The sequence below is a fragment of the Rhinoderma darwinii genome, chromosome 8 (genome assembly GCF_050947455.1).
Source record: "Rhinoderma darwinii isolate aRhiDar2 chromosome 8, aRhiDar2.hap1, whole genome shotgun sequence".
In the NCBI taxonomy this organism is placed as follows: domain Eukaryota; kingdom Metazoa; phylum Chordata; class Amphibia; order Anura; family Rhinodermatidae; genus Rhinoderma; species Rhinoderma darwinii.
In genome coordinates, this window is record NC_134694.1 from 19,808,351 (window position 1) to 19,817,972 (window position 9,622).

The following is a 9,622-nucleotide window of genomic DNA, read 5'->3' on the forward strand; positions in this document are numbered from 1 at the left end:
CCTAGATTACATTACATTTTGTATTTTTTATACTATTATTAGTAATATGTGTTAGGTTCTGTTCACACTATGTCATAGCTTTCGTTTATAACACAGCCATTACAGCTACATATGTCGGATCCATTACTGGCGAATCCTGATCGATCGCATTCACTTTAATGCGGCCCATCAGGGTACCGATATTTTTGACAGCAAGAATATCACTTAAGATTGCAGTATTTTTCCTTTTCAAAGTATCAGAAAGCTGGTCAGAAACCGTGAACGCAAGTGTGAACAGAATCTCGTACAGTACCATAAAAAGTGATCCTCTATCTACTGTATATCAATAACAATAATATTAGAGATAAAAATAATAACAACAATAATAATAATAATAGAATAAAATAATAACACTAATAAAAATAATAATAATAAGTAAAATAATAATACTAATAAAAATAATAATTCAAATAATAATATTAGAGATAAAAATAATAAAACCAATAACAATAATAAGATAAAAATACTACCAAAAATAATAATAATTAAAATAATAATAATAATAATATTAGATAAAAATAATAAAATAAAATAATAATAATAATTAAAATAATAATTATAATGATAATAGAGATAAAAATACTAAAAATAATAAAATAATAATACTAATAAAAATAATATTCAAATACAAAAAACAATAATAATAATTTACAAATATTTATACTGCTACTACTACTATTATTAATAATGATAAAAATACTAATAATCATCATCACTGTAGGGTATCGCAGGCACAAACATATATAAAATTATTTTGCTCCACAATTTCCGCTAAAAAAAATCACTGAAGCTTTTTTGTTGACTATCCTTTCATTTATCCCAAAATTGGGGTATGAGAAGGATTTCCTTTGCTAGTTCTTAAGAGACCCTTAGGTGCTCTTACCTTGTGATGGGTACTGGTAGGGTACTCTCCCTCTATCCTGGCATTTGTCAGTTGCTGTAGTAGTCCAAGAAGAGGACAACACCTGTCCTGAGACCTTGAAACCCTAAAGAGGAACTCTGAGGTTATCTAGATCCACATTAGAAGGAGAAGGTCTGTGTGTGGAGTGAGGAGTGCGGAGCTGCAGGCAGCAGGAGGCTGGAGGACTGGTGGACTTGTGTGTTTGACAGGAGCTGTAACTACTTGTGCACTGGGAGCTGCAGGCTGCAGGAGGAGGAGGGTTGGGTGTATCACACACAGGGGCTGGCACATGCATCACAAAATCTTACCACTTGCTTTCCCCAAGCTTATAGTGTTTTTGGCAACAAAAATTGCAACATTGTTATTTAAACCTAACATGATTAGTTCTTCCAGTCCAGATTAACCCTTTGTTTTACAGCTGGACGATGCCCAGCGGCCATATTGCATTGACCATGGACTGCTGAGGTCTAGCTACTATTGTCATGATAATGACCAGTAATAATTTTTAACTAGGTTTACTAAATTTGCTATGCAAAACAATTGTTTCTAGTTCATCATAGCCGATAATTTGGTCATAAGCACATCAATTATTGTATTATCTGCCTTCATTGATCAGATCAGGCAAATTATCAGTTTAGCTGCGGTCACTTGTACTAGGAATTTGAGCAATACTTATTATGAACCCTGGAATTAATATAAGATCTGTCTTGATATGTCTATTATAAAGATATTGTCAATCTATCTCTTATCTCTATCCATCGATCGAACGATCGATCAATCTGTCTACCTATCTATCGATCAATCAATCGATCAATCTCTCTCTATCTCTTTATCTCATCCATTTTATATTTTTATTTAGTTGAAAAAATTATTTCTTCACCTTTTTCATCAATATTTTACCATATTTTCACCTTTCAACAAATTTTTATACTTTGAATATAGATCTAATATACCTAAATAGCTCAGTAACTTAGTAAATATATTGCATAACTTCCCTTGCACTGACCCTGAGTTAGGTCTCATCACACGACTGTATTCGGAATATGTACCACATAAATCTGGAACTTGGCGTTTATAGGAATCTCTGGGTCCATACTGTCCCATACAGGATTTTATATGGAGCAGATGTAATTTTTAGAGTTATTCTCCCCTAGAGGAATTGCTATAAGCATGAAACCTTACTGCCGGTATTGTTGTACAGAGCTGCATTAACAATTCTTCAAACTTTAGAGCTGAAATCTCCCAGCATTAGATGAATTGTTTCTTAAAGGCAACATGAGTAATGAAGAAAGCATTCGTGTGGAAATTAAATTCCCCTCAGCTTCTTTTCTTGCCGCCATGAATGAAATACAGTCATTGCTGCTCCTCTTCTCTGTCAATAGATGAACCATCGCTAGTAAGTTTGGCTTTATATGTCCTCCTTTAACTTTTAAGATTAATGCTGTGCTATTTAGTCAAGACTTACCCCTCATCTATTAGCCAGAGCGGAGAGCCACTGAAAGGGCATGACCACACATGGCGGAATTCCTCCGCAACTGTCCGCATCGATGCCGCACAGAATCTGCGTTGCAGATTCTGCAGCGGATCTGCACAAAATGTGCAGTACATTGATGCGGACTAGCTGCTGCAGACTGCAGGAAAAGTGCTTCTCTTCTCCCTATTCAGTGCAGGATAGAGAGAAGGGACAGCACTTTCCCTAGTGAAAGTAAAAGAAATTCATACTTACCGCCCGTTGTCTTTATGACGCGTCCCTCCTTCGGCATCCAGCCCGACCTCCCTGGATGACGCGCCAGTCCATGTGACCGCTGCAGCCTGTGCTTGGCCTGTGATTGGCTGCAGCCGTCACTTACACTGAAACGTCATCCTGGGAGGCCGGACTGGAGACAGAAACAGGGAGTTCTCGGTAAGTACGAACTTCATTTTTTTTTACAGATACATGTATATTGGGATCGGTAGTCACTGTCCCGGGTGCAGAAACAGTTACTGCCGATCGCGTAACTCTTTCAGCACCCTGGACAGTGACTATTTACTGACGTCTCCTAGCAACGCTCCCGTCATTACGGGAGCCCCATTGACTTCCTCAGTCTGGCTGTAGACCTAGAAATACATAGGTCCAGCCAGAATGAAGAAATGTCAAGTAAAAAAAGCAAGACGCATCCGCAGCACACATGACATGTGCATGACAGCTGCGGACTTCATTGCGGAACTTTGAATCTCCATTGAAGTCAATGGAGAAATTCCGCCATGAGTCCGCCACTGCTCCGCAACAGACAGAGCATGCTGCGGACACCAAATTCCGCTCCGCAGCCTATGCTCCGCAGCGGAATTGTACGCATCGTGTAAACGAACACTGCTAAATTAAAGTGAAAGTCAATGTAGAAACGGCTCCGCTGCGGATTAACGCTGCGGAGTGTCCGCAGCGGAATTTAAGTGCAATTCCGCCATGTGTGAACCCGCCCAAAAGAGCAGTGTCTGATCTGGCAAACTCACCACGACATTTAGCCATATAACAACTTATTACTGTGGGTTTCAGCTGGCGGACCGACGACGATCAGCTGCTCACCGGGGTATCTACATTATAAAATGGGGTTGTTCGGTTGGGAATCCTGTTTACATCAGGTAATTGCAGTCACTGCGCAGTTATATTTGGGTTTCCTGTAGTGCCCCTGGTGGTAAAACAAGGTATAGTCTATTCAGGTAGCTCAAAAGGGTTTTCCTGAACTGTTAACAGTGATGACTTATTTTTAAGAGAGACCATACATTTTTGATCGATGGGGGTTCGGCTCCTGGCACTAATCAGCTTCATTGTTTACCCAGGCTTAGCCCTGTACATATGGTTGTGGCTATGTCTGGTACTGCAGCTCAGTCTTATTCACTTGCTGAGATCTGCAGTACCAGGTACAGCCACAACCATATGTACAGCGCTGTACCTAGGTAAATGATGAAGGGGACAATGTTCCTAGCCAAATTTTGATCACTGATCTAATAGATATGGCCTATTCAATATAAATTCTATCAAACCAATATAACTTTTGCATGAGATATAGACAAATTTATGATAATAATAGGGTGTCAAAATTAGGTAAAAATGTTCGAAAAGGACTTTTATGTAGGAGTGGTTAAAACCAGTCATGTTTGTCAGGCGAGTGCATCGTTCTGACCGTATGCTTAGTTATATCTTATTATAGAGACCAATGACTTTTTGGAGAAATAGGGATCCAAAAATCCTTGAATGGCGTCCATTCAAACTGATGATACAGATTAAAGTCTTTATCATTCCATCGCACTTTGCACTCGTATCATCGCACGTCCCCAACCACCAACCTCTTCAACCCTTCCAAGTAATTCTATGTAACTAATAAAAAGAAAAACATTTTCCGGACACAAAAATAAACATGAGCCTAAAATGTACTTCATATGCAGAATGTGTCACAGTATCTGATATCTGGGAGCAAAACCGCTGCCAGATAACGTCATTGTTTTTGAGGCTCACTCATGGCATTCTTTAAATAACAGGTCTCAATGGCCAAATGTTCCCTAAGGACACAATCTGTGACCCCGTAACCCTTGCCTGCCTTTAACTTGCAGCATAGTGTTGGATGGTCAGGGATGGGGGAAGGATCTTGAGTGGACTGTGCTGTTTACAATCAATTCTCAAGAGGGGGAGGGGTGCACATTAACCTGATGATAACCCTTGCTGCTAAAATATTATACTAGTGTCCTCATTGTGTTCTGGAACTTGTAGTTCTTCCTGGGTATCCTTCATCGTTAACGTTTTGATTACATGATTTTTGAGCCATGCTGGGATCCCAGTCCATCATTTCGCAAATGTACATATTGTAGTCAAACGCAGGATTAATACGTAATTACTAGTGGAATGGCCTGGTATGTTTTGTTGTTCAAATTGACCCCTGTGTTATTTAAAGGGGTCGTCCAGGAATAGCAATACATGGCTGTTTGCTCCAAAAAACAGTGCCACACCTGTCCATAGGCTTTATGTGGTATTGCAGCTCAACCCCATTTACTTCAATCCATGGACAGGCACGGCGCTGTTTTTGGAAGCCAGCAGATATTTTTTTCTAATCCCAGACAACTCATTGAATGCTAGAAATCCAGCTCATTTGTTGAATATGGTTATAATAATAGATGGGATAGTCATCCAGTATCATTTCCATTCATGGTTTGCTGGTGTTTATAGTAAATAGGGTTGATGTTCCATTGCACAGTCCAGTGTCTGAGGTCTCCGAACTGTATTTATGTACTTCCTTTTGCTTATATAGCACTGACATATTCCGCATCACTGTACACTGATTGTCATCACTCACGTCAATGCCTGTTTCCAATGGGGCTCATTATGTAATTTCCCCCAAACAAAACACATGGCATTGTTTTTTTTTAAAATACTTACCTACTGGGTCCTGAGCATTTTCTAATGCGTGGGCGTGCTCCCTGGCACTTCCTGGTTAAGGGGTGTTGTTACATTCTGCCCCCAAGTGACCGCTGACAGGTCCTTCAGTACTATATAGTGTAGTGCCCTATTATAAATTCCTCTGGAGGTCCTTATCATCTGATGTTTGCCATTCCCACATAAATTACTATGGAGGACCTCCGGAGGAATTTATGTGGGAATGGAAAACATCAGATGATAAGGACCTCCAGAGGAATTTATGTGGGAATGGCAAACATCAGATGATAAGGACCTCCGGAGGAATTTATAATAAAGCACTACACTATGTAGTACTGAAGGACCTGTCAGCGGTCATACATGGACAGTGACATCACGGCTTCCCTCTAGGAGCGGAATCCCCGGCCTATACTCTGGCTGTGGATTCCACTCCTAAAGAGTGTCCCAATAGCGCTATCTACGGGGGGAGGGGGGGGGGGTGTTTGGCTCTATCTTCAAGGGGGGTGTGCTATGCGCTGGCTGGGGATTCCGCTCCTAAAGGGAGTCCCAATAGAACTATCTATGGGGAAGGGGGTGTGTGGGGGTGTGACGCTATCTTCAAGGGGAGTGTGGCACTATCTACATGGGCACTATATAGGGGCACTATCCACAGGGGACACTGTGGTGCTATCTACATGGGCACTATCTACATGGACATTGTGTCACTATTTACAAGGGCATTGGCACTTAGAGAAGCTAAGGGGGCATTATACTGTATAATTGCTGCATTAGTTTTCCCTCTTTCTTATAGTTGGGAGGTATTGTACAGTTTCCATTAGTGTTACTGTAGAAAAGTTATTATTGATCATCAAAATGGCCACAGCGGTAAAGTAAATCTACCCCTGTCCTGTATCGAGAACCCCTTATAAATACTGCATCTGTGCTTTAGAAACTGCTGTCCTACTCATTCTGTCTGAGGGGATTATAGATACACTTATGTGATAGGCAGATGGAATGCCATGCTGCCTAGTTCTGGTCATATGGGGGATAGAGTGGACTATATGGAAACTCACTCTGCCCATAGACATGGAGAGAATATACAAACTGTGCAAATTTAGCTTTTGGTTGGATTTGAACTCAGGACTCCAGTGCTGGAAAACAACAGTAATAACCACCCTGCTGCCCGCTAACACCTCCTGTAGTAGTCAATCATCTGCGCCTACACCTGCTCTTTCCCCTGTTCTGTTTCGCTGGATCCTGTAATATCTAAAGTGGGAGTATTTCTTTATACAGATGACCAGAGCAGTACTCCGTGCGGGTGCAATGCTATGGAAGAAGCCCTGAGGCACCAGGAAACTACAGTTTTGGGTCCGTTTGGTAAATCAATTTTCATCTGAGGATAAAATTGAATGCAATTTCATGGTACTGTGCATAAAAGAATACATTATAAAATCTGGGCTTGGTTTTAATACGACTGTTTCATAATTACTGACACTAGGAACTGAAAACAGCAGGATAATAAATGTCATTCCAGACGATCGTCTACTACTACTACTACTACTACCACTAATATTACTACTACTACTACTACTACTACTACTACTACTACCACTAATATTACTACTACTACTACTGCTGCTGCAACTACCACTACTACTACTACTACTACTACTACTACCACTACTACCACTACCACTAATACTACTACTACTACTACTACTACTACTACTACTACTACTGCTACTATTACTACTACTAGTGCTGCTGCTGCTACTACCACTATTACTACTACTGCTGCTGCTGCTACTATTACTACTACCACTAATATTACTACTACTACTACTACTACTACTGCTGCTGCTACTACCACTACTACTTCTACTACTACTACTGCTGCTGCTACTACCACTACTACTACTACTACTACTACTATTACTACCACTACTACTGCTGCTACTACTACTACTACTATTACTACTACTACTACTACTGCTAATACTACTTCTACTACTACTTCTACTACTACTACTACTACTTCTACTACTACTACTACTACTACTACTACTTCTACTACTACTACTACTACTACTACTACTACTACTACTACTATTACTACTATTACTACCACTACCATTACTAATGCCACTACTACTACTACTATTACTACTACTTCTACTACTACTACGACGACAACTACTACTACTACTACTACTACTACTACTGCTGCTACTACCACTAATATTACTACTACTACTACTGTTACTACTACTGCTGCTACTACTACTACTACTGCTACTACTACTAATACTACTGCTACTGCTGCTACTACTACTACTACTACTTCTACTACTACTACTGCTGCTGCTACTACCACTACTACTACTACTACTACTACTACTGCTGCTGCTGCTACTATTACTACTACTACCATTACTAATGCCACTACTACTACTACTACGACGACGACGACTACTACTACTACTACTACTATTACTACTACAACTACTACTACTACTACTACTGCTGCTACTACCACTAATATTACTACTACTACTGCTGCTGCTACTACCACTACTACTACTAAAATTACTACTACTACTACCACTACTACTACTACTACTACTACTACTACCACTAATACTACTACTACTACTGCTGCTGCTACTACTACCACTACTACTATTACTACTACTACTACTACTGCTGCTGCTACTACCACCACCACTACTACTACTACTGCTGCTGCTACTACCGCTACTACTACTTCTACTACTACTGCTGCTGCTACTACCACCACCACTACTACTACTACTACTACTACTACTACTACTACTACTACTATTACTACTACTACTACTACTGCTGCTGCTACTATTACTACTATTACTACTACTACCATTACTAATGCCACTACTACTACTACTACTACTACTACTACTACTACTTCTACTACTACTACTACTACTACTACTACTACCACTACTACTACTACTACTACCACTACTACTACTACAACTACTACTACTACTACTACTACTACTACCAGGGGCGTAACTAGGAAAGACTGGGCCCCATAGCAAACTTTTGACTGCCCCCCCTCCCCTAGGTGCCACACAACCCCCCTTGTAGATAGGGCCTCCCTGTAGATTCCGCCACACAGCCCCCCTTTAGATAGCGCCATACAGCCCCCCTGTAGATAGCGCCATACAGCCCCTCCCTGTATATAGTGCCATACAGCCCCCCTGTATATAGCACCATACAGCCCCCTGTAGATAGCGCCATACAGCACCCCTGTATATAGCACCATACAGTTCCCACGTAGATAACGCCATAGAGCCCCCCCTGTATATATCATCATACAGCCTCCCTGTAGATAACGCCATACAGCCCCCTGTATATAGCGCCATACAGCTGTCCTGTATATAGCACCATACAGCCCCCCTGTATATAGAGCCATACAGCCCTCCTGTATATAACGCCATACAGCACCCCTGTAGATAATGGCATAGAGCCCCCCTGTAGATAACGCCATACAGACCCCTGTATATAGCACTATACAGCCCCCTGTATATAGCACTATACAACCCCCTGTAGATAGTACCATACAGCCCCCTCCCTGTATATAGCACCATACAGCCCCCCGTAGATAACGCCACAGCCCCCCTGTATATAGCGCCATACAGCCCTCCTGTATATAGCACCATACAGCCCCCCTGTAGATAACGCCATACAGCACCACTGTAGATAATGGCATAGAGCCCCCCTGTAGATAACGCCATACAGACTCCTGTATATAGCACTATACAGCCCCCCTGTAGATAGCACCATACAACCCCCCTGTAGATAGCACCATAAAGCCCCCCATAGATAGCACCATACAGTCCCCCCGTAGATAACGCCATACAGCCCCCCGTAGATAACGCCATACAGCCCCCTGTATATAGCACCATACAGCCCCCTGTAGATAGCACCTTACAGCCCCCCGTAGATAACGCCATACAGCCCCCCGTAGATAACGCCATACAGCCCCCCTGCAGATAGCACCATACAGCCCCCCGTAGATAGCACTATACAGTCCCCCGTAGATAACGCCATATAGCCCCCCTGTATATAGAACCATACAGCCCCCCATATGTAGCACCATACAGCCCCCTGTATATAGCACCATACAGCCCCCTGTATATGGCACCATACAGCCCCCCTGTAGATAGCACCATACAGCACCCACTGTAGATAACGCCATACACACCCCCTCTTGAAGATAATGCCATACAGACCCAAACCTCCCAAAAAAAACG

At 41.6% G+C, this 9,622-nt stretch overlaps 1 protein-coding gene across 1 annotated transcript in view; it reads right to left on the reverse strand.

Moving 5' to 3' along the window:
• Nucleotides 1-1,146, reverse strand: part of AVPR2 (arginine vasopressin receptor 2) — a 66,203-nt gene extending 65,057 nt beyond the window's left edge. Inside the window, exon 1 of the mRNA XM_075834213.1 lies at nt 923-1,146. The gene's annotated coding sequence lies outside the window, so the exon portion shown is untranslated. The remainder of the gene's footprint in view (nt 1-922) is intronic.
• Between the last annotated feature and the right edge of the window lie 8,476 nt (nt 1,147-9,622).